Here is a 12,909-nt window from a genome sequence, read left to right on the forward strand (position 1 = left end):
TAGCAGCCGGAAAAGTTTGATATACTGTCTTATGTGGTATTATGTGGTCATGGTATTATGTTCTTTATGCTTATACCTGGGCTTCATTTTTGTGAAACTTACAATGGGCTATTTTGTGATCATGGGACAATTGTATTTTTAACCCGAAGAATTGATGTCAGCATCCATTAACAGATGTTTGTTGTTGGACAAACTATCAAAGCAGAAAAGAACACTGAAACTCATGATCCTTTTAAAAAAGAACATGTATAGGCAAAAAAATATAGTTTGAGTATGTTGTATTTATGTTTCTGACCTTTGGAAAGGTTGGTAGGTCTATTCTGTATACTCACAAACCTTCATTGGCTCAAACATCATCTTCGAGTGAGTGACAGGGTGGATCCTGCTGTAGAAGCACATGCCTGTTGCGCACAAGATGGGGTTTTGTTTAATATTGTCTGTCAGGGCCATGCATGTACCCTATGTCATCTCATGCTCGCATGAAAGGTGAAGCAGCCGTGACCCTCCGTCAGTTCTCTTACTGCCCATGGCAATGAGACAGAACCCAGTGAGTGCTTGTCTTGCTTCTCTGGAGCTTCAAACATATTCCTTTTTTGAACTTTCTGGTGGAAAAAATCACCTTCATCCTCATTTTTAGGTTTTTAAGTTGGATGTTCCAAAAATAGAAAAGACCCTGAGTACATCCCCTGTAGCAGGGCTTTGGCACCCTGCATCTACCACTATGGTGAACTCCAACCTGTGCTGGACATATCCCCTGGGTTGAGAGGCTTAGTAGATGCCTGTTCTGTTTAGAGGAAGTCACATTCACAGTAAGTGTGCCAGTATGCAAATCCTTATTGAGGACTTGTAAGTCAAGGGACATGGCTGAAATTACACCTACTCAATTGAGAGGGACTACTGCCTCCAAACAATGAAAAGCGTCATCTTCAGCAAGTGTTTCCTTGAGCAGAAACCACACCCAAGCAGCAGCAGGAAAGAAAATTGGCACCAATAAGTTTTACAGGCAACTGGGCTGACCTGACTTGGCACTGGCCCCCACAACATTGACAACATCATCAGAATGAAGTTTGGCACCCCAATACAAGGGTGAGTACCAAAAGGGCCCAACCGGAGTCTGGGCAGAGCTCCAAATACCAGAAGACTTCCTCCTAAAAGGAGGAAAAGAGATAAGACTCTTCCAGAGACCGAGTTTAAGTTCTCTGCCAGGGTAAGTGATGCTTAGAAAACCAGGACCAATACTGGAACCAGCAAAGTCTCCAGTGCTGACCATTGCACCAATTACAGGCCCAAGATACGTCATTACAGAACAGCCTAAATATCCAAGGATATTGTCAGCACTGGACCAGCGTGATTCAGGCTCTGAGCACTACCCCACAGCTCTGCCATTCAAAGAGTGCAACTCCTTGTTAATCTCTAGATTTCACCTTTTCCCTAGTGTCAAACAGGGACACCTCTCTCTCTCTCTCTCTCCACTCTAAGGAGTGACCTTAGAACCAGCATCAAAGATCCTCTCACAAGGCACCATCTCAGTGGCCTGACCAGCTGCAACACTGACCAGCCAGTACCCATTCATAATGGCATGTTAGCTGTACTAGCCCTACTGGGGAACATCATCCCTAGTGTCCCATAACAGATCATCTTACAGATCTAGAAAGAGGAAGCGATCCAGCTGTGTGGTGGAATTACTACTTAGACAACTGACACAGAGCTTGACATCTGCACCCTGGAACCGCAATTAGAAGAACAGCGGCACCTCCAGTCTCTGCCAATAGAATCGTCGTCATCCAGTGAGCAGGGCCGGCTCTAGACACCAGCAAAGGAAGCAGGTGCCTGGGGTGGGCAATAGAAAGGGGTGGCACTCCGTCCGTCATCGGGAAGGCACGTCTGGGTCTTCGGCAGCATTTCGGCGGCTGGCCCTGCAGTCCCTCTCTTCCACTTCGGTGGCAGTTCAACCGGGCTTGGGGTTTTTTGGGGGTTTTGTTTTTTTTCCTTCGCCGCTTGGGGCAGCAAAAAAGCTGGAGCCAGCCCTGGCATTGAGGCAATTTTAACTAGCCCATGCCCTGGCAGAAGACATTTAGGAGATCCTGAAAGGCATTATAACTTACATAGCGAAGTCTTCGGATATAGGAATGATGCTTATCCAGGAGAGATCCTATAAACTCTGACAGCCTGAGCACATTAGCCCCATCTAGGATCTCTCCTCCTGTCAATGAGGGCATATTAGAACTGGCCGAGGGTCTCTAGCAAACCCGAGTCACTGTTCAGTCCACATCCAAACTAGGGAGAAGCCCCATCAAGTCCCCCTGAAAAATTTTGACTAGTTTTACTCCCACCTAAACCAGGGATCTTTAGCAGCAATGCAGAAAAAGTCAAAATGATGAAAAGGGCTCTCAGAAGTTAGACCCAGAGATTTCTTGGGGGTTACAGAGAGCCCCTGGGTCTGGTATCTATGTATTAGTTTGTCAAAATGTGTCATGTGAAGTCTCTTCTGAAAGCCTGTTTCACATTGATCCTCATAATCATTGCAAAATGTAAGTACGGCTAATATGTATATGTACAGAAAACTAACTTAAGGTTTGTGGCTTGGGGCTTGTCACCAAAAGATGAGACAGGCTTCTTTCAGCCAAGAGTTGCTTATGTAAATTGTTCTATGGTTCACAGTGGGTCCCCATTAGAGTCTCAGGAAAATGCTAGTGATTTCAAAGTTTTTCCAGGGGAGATTATAGGCAGGGAAATGAAAGTGGGGGTTATCCTGTTTTGCAAATGAAGATAATGTATATTTGGATTCTTACTGTAAGACACTCTGCATCTTTCCACTGAGACAGTGAGAGGACAGGGGCTTGTCTCATGAATGGAGGAGTACCACCAAGCCTGGCTGTAATAAGCTGGAAGGTTCTGGGTGAGCTTTTGCTCTATATGACATGACAATGTCTTAAGTTTAGACTGTAGAAAATGTTACGATTTTGTGACCATTTGTTTCCATTATTTCTATCTACTGCTCCTTGAATCTTTGTTAAATTAAATGTTAACTTGTTTTCTCTATAAATAATTCCAAGGGCTGTGAGTTGAGGGGAGCTGTGATTGTGAGGCATAACTGCTAAGCTAATGTGTACAGTTCCTTTGGGAATAGCGGATATGCAAATTCTGTGAGTGTCCAGTGGAATAGGGGCTGGGCAGTCCAGAGGGAGGCTGAGGATTCGGGGGTTAGAGTGTACCTATCATTAACCTGTAAAGAGAGTGTGAGGTGTGGAAATCATGCTTTTGTTGCCAGAGGCTGGTGGAGTTGGGGAACTAACCCCCAACATGACAGACATGATTGGCTAAGTCTTCCACTCCTTAAAAGACTCAAGGGCCTTCCTCAGCTTTCTGGGGCTATATACATCAATCACCTACAAGAATCCCTGCAAGTATTTTGTTCTAGCAGAGGCCATGGTCTCACCTGGACCCAGCGTAGATAACCAGATTTACCCCAGTGGGAACAGGCACGGTACCCACAGAAGATGCGTGTCACTTGCCTTCCATATCATACACACACCACCCCATCAACCAGACAGCAGATTTGATGGGGATGTCAGGATCCACATCAGGGCTGATCAGGGTCAGCAACTACCTGTGGGAACTTACTTGCCCCATTCCATTGGGCTTAGTCCAAATATTGCCTTGGACAATGGTGGTTGGAAATAGTCACCTATGGTTATTCCATCCAGACCCAACTCTTACCTCCCTCTTCCTCTGTAGGGACTCTTCTCATGAGCACCTGTTACAAAAAGAAACGTCTTTGATGCTTTGTCAAGGAGCTGTAGAAGAGGTTTCATAAGAATACAGGGGGTAAGGCTTCTCACTGTACTTACCATGAAGAAGAAAGGTAGTGTTTATCCTATCCTAGACCTGAGGAGACTGAACACAAACACACACCACACCACACCACACCACACCACCCCCCCCGCTGCCAGTTGATGTTTATCGTTACCAGTCCAGACTCTGGATCAATCCAGTGGCCAGCCAGATTGGTCACAAAGGGGAGCAGGGCTCTGTCAGTCACGATCCAATGCTCCTGGAGTGTGGCGAGACGAACCCAAAGTCCCATGGCCAAGCACCCTGTTCTTATAGTCTTTTTTTTTTTTTTTTTTTTTTTCCTCTGTTAAAGTCTATGGATTTTGCTGTGTCAGTTTGTGACCAGTTACTCCTGAAGTGGTGTATCTTTTGTCGTTAACATTCCAAAAACACCTCTGAGGGGGTCATCCTGTACTGGTTTCGATTTAATCAATTGTTTTTAGGGGTGCCAGCTTCTACCTCAGGGTCTTCCATCTACTCTTCTTCAATCATGGATGGGTGTTGATGGTTCTTTAGCATCAACAAATCTTGATGAGGGTCTTCGCTCCTCCTTTCTTAAGCATTTGGTTAACAATGGCCTTCACACCTTATCTTTTCCTGATGCATGCATTGCTCATTCACACAGTCTTTTTACAGAGACCTTTGAGAATACTAACAGTGTCAGTTTATTTTGAATCTTCTTAACAGACACAATACAAGATCCTGTCTTTTACTTAAAACAAACAAATGTATATTTGTAATACATATAGGAAACCATAATAGATATTATAACTTATCCTAAAACAAAAGGGTGACCATAATCAGTCATAAGGATTGTTCTGGTCTGTCCCTGCCTTAACATCAGTACAGATGCTGACAGTCTGTCAGACGCATTTCTACCAATGTCCCAGAGGGTTATTCCTTTTTACTATTCAAATGGGCTGGCTGGTAAAATGAAATCAAAGCAGTCATTAATACCTCTATTCTTATAGTACAATTATAAAATCCTGCTCCTACATCTGAGCAGAGGCCAGTCACAATGGGAGTCAGCCGTAAGCCTTGAATACACTCTATCCATATTTATTTGACTAGGCCTTCTAGTGAAATACAAAAAAATCATCACTTACCTATCACAGATGATAGTTTATAGTAGCCCTGATCAAATCCAGATCAGAAAAAGTGCACCTGCTCTAGCACAGACTCCAGTCCCTACTAGGATTCCTACTCCAGTTAACATCAGAAATGACTGATAGTACGGACACATCTCAGGGTATGTCTACACTATGAAATTAGGTTGAATTTATAGAAGTCGGTTTTGTAGAAAGTGTTTTTATACAGTTGACTGTGTGTGTCCCTACACAAATGCTCTAAGTGCATGTAGGCGGCGGACTGTGTCCAGAGTACAGAGGCAACCATCGACTTCCGGAGCGTTGCACTGTGGGTAGCTGTCCCACAGTCTCCACCACCCATTTGAATTCTGGGTAGAAATCCCAGTGCCTGATGGGGCTAAAACATTGTCGCGGGTGGTTCTGGGTACATATCATCAGCCCCCCCCCCCCCCCCCCCCCCCGTGAATGCAAGGGCAGACAATCGTTTTGCGCCTTTTTTCTTGAGTTACCTGTGCAGAGGCCATACCACGGCAAGCATGGAGCCTGCTCAGCTAACGGTCACCGTATGTCTCCTGGGTGCTGGCAGACGCGGCACTGCATTGCTACACAGCAACAGTTTATTGCCTTTTGGCAGCAGACAGTGCAGTATGACTGGTAGCTGTCGTCGACATAGTCCAGGGTGCTCTTTTAACCGACCTCGATGAGGTCAGGGGCGCCTGGGCAAACATGGGAGTGACTCAGCCAGGTCATTTCCCCTTTAAGTTTCGTCTCATGGCGGTGCACTGTTTTTTAATCTGCAGCCAGCAGAAGACAATGGCCAGCAGTCATACTGCACCGTCTTCTGCTGAACACCCAGGAGACGATGATGACTAGCGGTCGTACTGTACAGTCTGCTGCCAGCAAGATGTATAAAGATAGATGAAGTGGATCAAAACAAGAAATAGACCAGATTTGTTTTGTATTCATTTTCTCCTCCCTCCCTCCGTGAAACCAATGGCCTGCTAAATCCAGTTTTGAGTTGTATCCTTGAGGGGGCCATTCTGTTTCTCGCAAAGCCACCCCGTTTGTTGATTTTAATTCCCTGTAAGCCAACCCTGTAAGCCATGTTGTCAGTCGCCCCTCCCTCCATCAGAGCAACGGCAGACAATTGTTCCGCCACTTTTTTCTGTGCAGACGCCATACCACCGCAAGCGTGGAGCCCACTCAAATCACTTGGGCAATTAGGAGCACATTAAACACCACACACATTATCCAGCAATATATGCAGCACCAGAACCTGGCAAAGCGAAACCGGGCGAGTAGGCGACTTCAGCGCGGTGATGAGGACATGGACACAGACTTCTCTCAAAGCATGGGCCCTGGCAATGCGGGCATCATGGTGCTAATGGGGCAGGTTCATGCGGTGGAATGCCAATTCTGGGCTCGGGAAACAAGTACAGACTGGTGGGACCGCATAGTGTTGCAGGTCTGGGACGATTCCCACTGGCTGTGAAACTTTTGCATGCGTAAGGGCACTTTCATGGAACCTTGTGACTTGCTTTCCCCTGCCCAGAGGCGCAAGAATACCAAGATGAGAGCAGCCCTTACAGTTGAGAAGCGAGTGGCAATAGCCCTGTGGAAGCTTGCAATGCCAGACAGCTACCGGTCGGTCGGCAATCAATTTGGAGTGGGCAAATCTACTGTGGGGGCTGCTGTGATGCAAGTAGCCAATGCAATCAAAGATCTGCTGATATCAATGGTAGTGACCCTGGGAAATGTGCAGGTCATAGTGAATGGCTTTGCTGCAATGGGATTCCCTAACTGTGGTGAAGCCATAGACGGAACCCGTATCCCTATCTTGGCACCGGAACACCAAGCCGGTGAGTACATAAACCACAAGGGATACTTTTCATTAGTGCTGCAAGCTCTGGTGGATCACAACGGACATTTCACCAACATCAATGTGGGATGGCCGGAAAAGGTACATGACACTCGCATCTTCAGGAACTCTGGTCTGTTTCAAAAGCTGCAGGAAGGGACTTTATTCCCAGACCAGAAAATAACGTTTAGGGATGTTGAAATGCCTATAGTTATCCTTGGGGACCCAGCCTACCCCTTAATGCCATGGCTCATGAAGCATTACACAGGCATCCTGGACAGTAGTCAGGAGCTGTTCAACTACAGGCTGAGCAAGTGCAGAATGGTGGTAGAATGTGCATTTGGACATTTAAAAGCGCGCTGGCGCAGTTTACTGACTCGGTTAGATCTCAGCGAAACCAGTATTCCCACTGTTATTACTGCTTGCTGTGCGCTCCATAATATCTGTGAGAGTAAGTAGGAAACATTTATGGCGGGGTGGGAGGTTGAGGCAAATCGCCTGGCTGCTGGTTACACACAGCCAGACACCAGGGCGGTTAGAAGAGCACAGGAGGGTGCGGTGCGCATCAGAGAAGCTTTGAAAACCAGTGTCATGACTGGCCAGACTACAGTGTGAAAGTTCTGTTTGTTTCTCCTTGATGAAACCCCCCACTCCTTGGTTCACTCTACTTCCCTGTAAGCTAACCTCCCCTCCTCTCTTCGATCACCGCTTGCAGAGGCAATAAAGTCATTGTTGCTTCACATTCATGCATTCTTTATGAGTTCATCACACAAATAGGGGGATAACTACCAAGGTAGCCCGGGATGGGTGGGGGAGGAGGGAAGGACAAGGCCACACAGCACTTTAAAAGTTTAAAACTTTTTAAAACTTATTGAATGCCAGCCTTCTGTTGCTTGGGCAATCCTCTGGGGTGGAGTGGCTGGGTGGCCGGAGGCCCCCCCATCGCATTCTTGGGCATCTGGGTGATAAGGCTATGGAACTTGGGGAGGAGGGTGGTTGGTTACACAGGGGCTGTAGTGGCGGTCTGTGCTCCAGCTTCCTTTCTTGCAGCTCAACCATACGCTGGAGCATATTAGTTTGATCCTCCAGCAGTCTCGGCATTGAATCCTGCCTCCTCTCATCACGCTGCCGCCACCTTTCAGCTTCAGCCCTCTCTTCAGCCCGCCACCTCTCCTCCCAGTCATTTTGTGCTTTCCTGCACTCTGCCATTGTCTGCCTCTATGCATTGCTCTGTCAGTGCAGGAGGACAGCATGAGCTCAGAGAACATTTCATCGCAAGTGTGTTTTTTTCACCTTCTAATCTTCGCTAGCCTCTGAGAAGGAGAAGATCCTGTGATCCTTGAAACACATGCAGTTGGTGGAGAAAAAAAAAAGGGACAGTGGTATTTAAAAAGACATTTTATAGAACAATGGGTATACTCTTTCACGGTAAACCTTGCTGCTAACATCCTTTACATACATAGCACATGTGCTTTCATTCCAAGGTCACATTTTGCCTCCCCCTAGCACGTGGCTAGCCCCTCATCCCTCCCCCCTCCGCATGGCTAACAGTGGGGAACATTTCTGTTCAGCTACAGGCAAACAGCCCAGCAGGAACGGGCACCTCTGAACGTCCCCTTAAGAAAAGCACCCTATTTCAACCAGGTGGCCATGAATGATATCACTCTCCTGAGGATCACACAGAGAAATAAAGAATGGATGTTGTTTGAACGCCAGCAAACATACACTGCAATGCTTTGTTCTATAATGATTTCCGAGTACGTGCTACTGGCCTGGAGTGGTAAAGTGTCCTACCATGGTGGATGGAATAAGGCTGCCCTTCCCAAAAACCTTTTGCAAAGGCTTTGGGAGTACATCCAGGAGAGCCGCGAATGCCAGGGCAAATTAATCATTAAACATGCTTGCTTTTAAACCATGTATACTATTTTAAAAGGTACACTCACCAGAAGTCCCTTTTCCACCTGGCGGGTCCGGGAGGTACTGGCTTCAGGTCCAGGGTGAGAAATGGTTCCTGGCTGTCGGGAAAATCGGTTTCCCCGCTTGCTTGCTGTGAGCTATCTACAACCTCATCATCATCATCTTCCTCATCCCCAAAACCTGCTTCCATGTTGCCTCCATCTCCATTGAAGGAGTCAAAACAACATGGCTAGGGTAGTGGTGGCTGAACTCCCTAAAATGGCATGCAGCTCATCATAGAAGCGGCATGTTTTGGGCTCTGACCCAGAACGGCCGTTTGCCTCTCTGGTTTTCTGGTAGGCTTGCCTCAGCTCTTTAAGTTTCACTCAGCACTGTTTCGGGTCCCTGTTATCTCCTCTGTCCTTCATGCCCTGGCAGATTTTGACAAATGTTTTGGCATTTCAAAAACTGGAACGTAGTTCTGATAGCACGGATTCCTCTCCCCATACAGTGATCGGATCCTGTACCTCCCGTTTGGTCCATGCTGGAGCTCGTTTGCGGTTCTGGGACTCCATCATGGTCACCTCTGCTGATAGCTCTGCACTCACCTGCAGCTTGCCACGCTGGCCAAACAGGAAATTGAAATTCAAAAGTTCGTGGGCCTTTTCCTATCTACCTGGCCAGTGCATCTGAGTTGAGAGCGCTGTCCAGAGCGGTCACAATGGAGCACTCTGGGATAGCTCCCGGAGGCCAATACCATCTAATTGTGTCCACAGTACCCCAAATTCGACCCGGCAAGTCCGATTTCAGCACTAATCCCCTTGTCGGGGGTGGAGTAAGGAAATCATTTTTAAGAGCCCTTTAAGTCGAAAAAAAGGGCTTCATTGTACGGACGGGTGCAGGGTTAAATCAATTTAACGCTGCTAAATTTGACCTCCACTCCTAGTGTAGACCAAGGCTCAGAGTGTTAGGGCACATGTCAGCATGCAGGTATGTGACACTACATGGGATTGTGTACTAATGTCCTGGAGCTTGGAGTCATCAGATAGGAATGCCATTACAAGCCAATCTGTCCTCCAAAACTATGTAATGCAGGTTTTCTTGGAAGAATTAAAAAATGTCACTTTTGCTTAACAGTTGGCCAGAGGCCAACTGTGTTATGGATGCCTTTGTCCTGCAATGAAACACAGGCTTGCTGTATACCTTTCCACCAATTCCACTGATTCCCATAGTGATTTCCAAGATCAGAAGAGACAAAGCTGTGATCATTCTGGGGGTTTCATACTGGCCAAGGCAGTTTTGGTTGATATCTACTGCAGATGGTCCATTCAGTCTCTGATCCAGCTCTCAGATTTCCTGGGTTTGATCACTTAGCATCACAGCCAGATGCTCAATCCAAACCCAAAATCATTGCACCTGACATCGTGGCTGTTGTGTGCCTAAGCACCATAAACAGGCACTGCTCCCTACATGTCCAGGAAATCCTGATACAAAGGAAAACATTTCACAGAAAAACATTCTTCCAAGTAGAGGAGGTTCTTGATATGGGCAGCCCAAAAAGCCTGGATATGATCCAGGCCTCAATGCCAAAGATCTTTGACTATTTACTGCACCTCAAACAGGATTTTGGGGGCGGGAGGGGATTTAGCTTTATTAGAACCCATCTCGCAGTGATCTCAGCTTAGCACCCACCTGTGCAAATATGCTCAGTTTTTTTCATTCCACAGTATCAAAGTTTCTTAAAGGGCTACTACACACTTGCACACCAGTAGAGAGCCCACTTCTGCCTGGGTTCTCCAATATAGTTCTCTTGAGACTTAAGAAGCCTCCTTTGGAGCCTCTCGGAATGCTGCTTGCACCTCTCCAGTCTGAAGACTGTTGTAGGAGCTATCACTTTGGCTGGAAGAATGAGTGATCCTCCCCATACAACATTTGATAGGGGCAAAGTAGTGCTGAAACCTCATCTACAGTTCATCACCATGGTGGTCTCAGAACTTCATTGTCACCAATCAACCAGCTTGTCTTCTTTCTGAAATCACACTCAACTCCAGGAGAAAAGTAACTGCACACACTAGATGTGTCTAGGATTCTGTTTTATTACATGGACAGGAAACAACAGTTCAGACTGTTGGCCCATCTATTTCTGGCTATAGCTCTAAATCTATAGATTCTAAAGATAAGGCCATCTCATCTCAAAGAATATCAAAATAGATTGCATCTTTTTCTGTTACCAGTTGGAGAATGTACATCTCCTACTGAACATCAAGGCTCACTCCCTCAGAGTTCAGGTGACATCTGCCTGCCTTCAGAAATTTGCCAGTATCTGAAATCTGCAAGGCTGTGGGATGGAGTAAACCACTGACCTTTCTCAAATACTATGCCTTCAACTTTGCAGTCGAGTGAGATGTCAAATTCAGGAGAGCAATTCTACTATGGATGTTTAACTGATGCAGCTGAAATTTGTCGTGCACGCCATTTTGAGGGGATACTGCTTGCCAGTCACCTACAGTGAGAGCAACAGTAACATAGTTGAAGAACAACAGTTACTTACACTACAGTAACTAACTGTGGTTCTTTGAGAAGTTGGTGGTGTGGATCCTATGACTTCTGTTCCATCCCACCTTTTCAGAGTCTTGAGCTACCATGGCATTAAATTGCGAGGGAGGGTTGAGGTCACTCCTCTAGAGAGCAAAGGGGGCAGGGTACATGCCCAGTGGATATTGCCATTTAAAAAAAAAAAAAATCTCATCTTGCGCACAAGATGCATATGCACCCACTGTGGGATCCATACTGACTATGACATCTTGAAGAACCACTATTACAGTCGAGTAAGTAACCATTTTTCACTTACTATATGAAGTAAATTATTACATTTTTGTCAGGATTTTTGGATGAACAGATATATGGATAGAGAAGCATAGAACTACTTTCGAGGAAAATAAATTGCAGTTCATTTGATCAGACTTTGCACAAGTATATTAAAAAGTCCATTTCCCAAAATTTTTTTTACATGTCTGTTATTTCTTTAGTCATTAGTAGTTATGACTTTACCCCATGGAAACTATTTTGTGAAGAATAAATTTCCCTTCATGCTGATGGTCAATTATAGCTTCCTGTGAATAGTCAAAGTAGGCATTTTTTTCAGATGCACATGCATGAAGAGCACATTTGTTCAAAATTTTCTGTCTTGTTTATTCTTTAAAGCTGTGCAAATGGCAGTCTTTAGCTTCTTAAGTGTAAGCAATAAGCATTAACATTTTTAATAACTAATTTAGTTTTTTCTGAGGTGCCACCATTGTAAGACAAGCAGGTTGACTTCTAGTCAGGAAAAGCATTTAGGTTGCCATCCCTACTTTTGGATAAACTATTCTTTATCAAGATGAAGTACTTAAGTAAAACATCTGAATTAAGATGTCAGTTGTTGCTGTGTCTTATGAGGTCTGAAAGGACCTATGATGCTAATAAAGGACAATGTAGCAGCTGTGACCAAGAGTGCTTTATTCTATCTGAACTTGGCAAGATTGTGACGTTTGATATGGACTCTAGGACTCATTATTCTTGTAATTTATCACCTTTGAAATTAGACTATTGCAATGTGCTTTACATGGAAATGTAACTGTGGATTTGGAGGTCTTGCTTCTCTTTCCGGTGAGCTAAGTTGCTAAATCCTTTGAAAGCTAGAAGTGCTCCTTCGATCCCTCCTATGCCTCTCTTAAAAAGAAAGAGTAGAAACATAGATACAAAGAGGGATCCTCCAGCAGGCTCCTATCTTGTGTGTCAGATGTTCTAGCCCATAATGGTTCTTATATGGTGCTCCTTATTGTGGAACCTGAGCACCTTCCAGTAGTTTATTAAGCAACATGACTACACATCTGTCATGTAGTGTTTGTTGTTTAGCTCCCTGGGGGAGAAATGTGTGCGTTGGTGTCTATTGTTTTGGTAGAGACTTTTTAATACACACCTAGCAACAGGTATATTTATATATACCAGTAAAGGCAGGGTCAGAGAAGTATGCCTTATGGTTGGAGTGGAAAGTGTGAAGATTTAAACCACTGGAACTTAGAAATGGGCATGCTAGATCAGATAACTTATCCACCTAGTCTAGTACCCTGCCTGAAAATGTTAAGTACTAGATGCTTCTGAGAAAGATATACAAAATCATATAGTGGGCAGTTATGAAATAACCTTACACATAGCAGGAAATTTCTTCTCCCCTGTCGACTGATGGTTGGT

The sequence above is a fragment of the Natator depressus genome, chromosome 5 (assembly GCF_965152275.1).
Source record: "Natator depressus isolate rNatDep1 chromosome 5, rNatDep2.hap1, whole genome shotgun sequence".
In the NCBI taxonomy this organism is placed as follows: Eukaryota; Metazoa; Chordata; order Testudines; family Cheloniidae; genus Natator; species Natator depressus.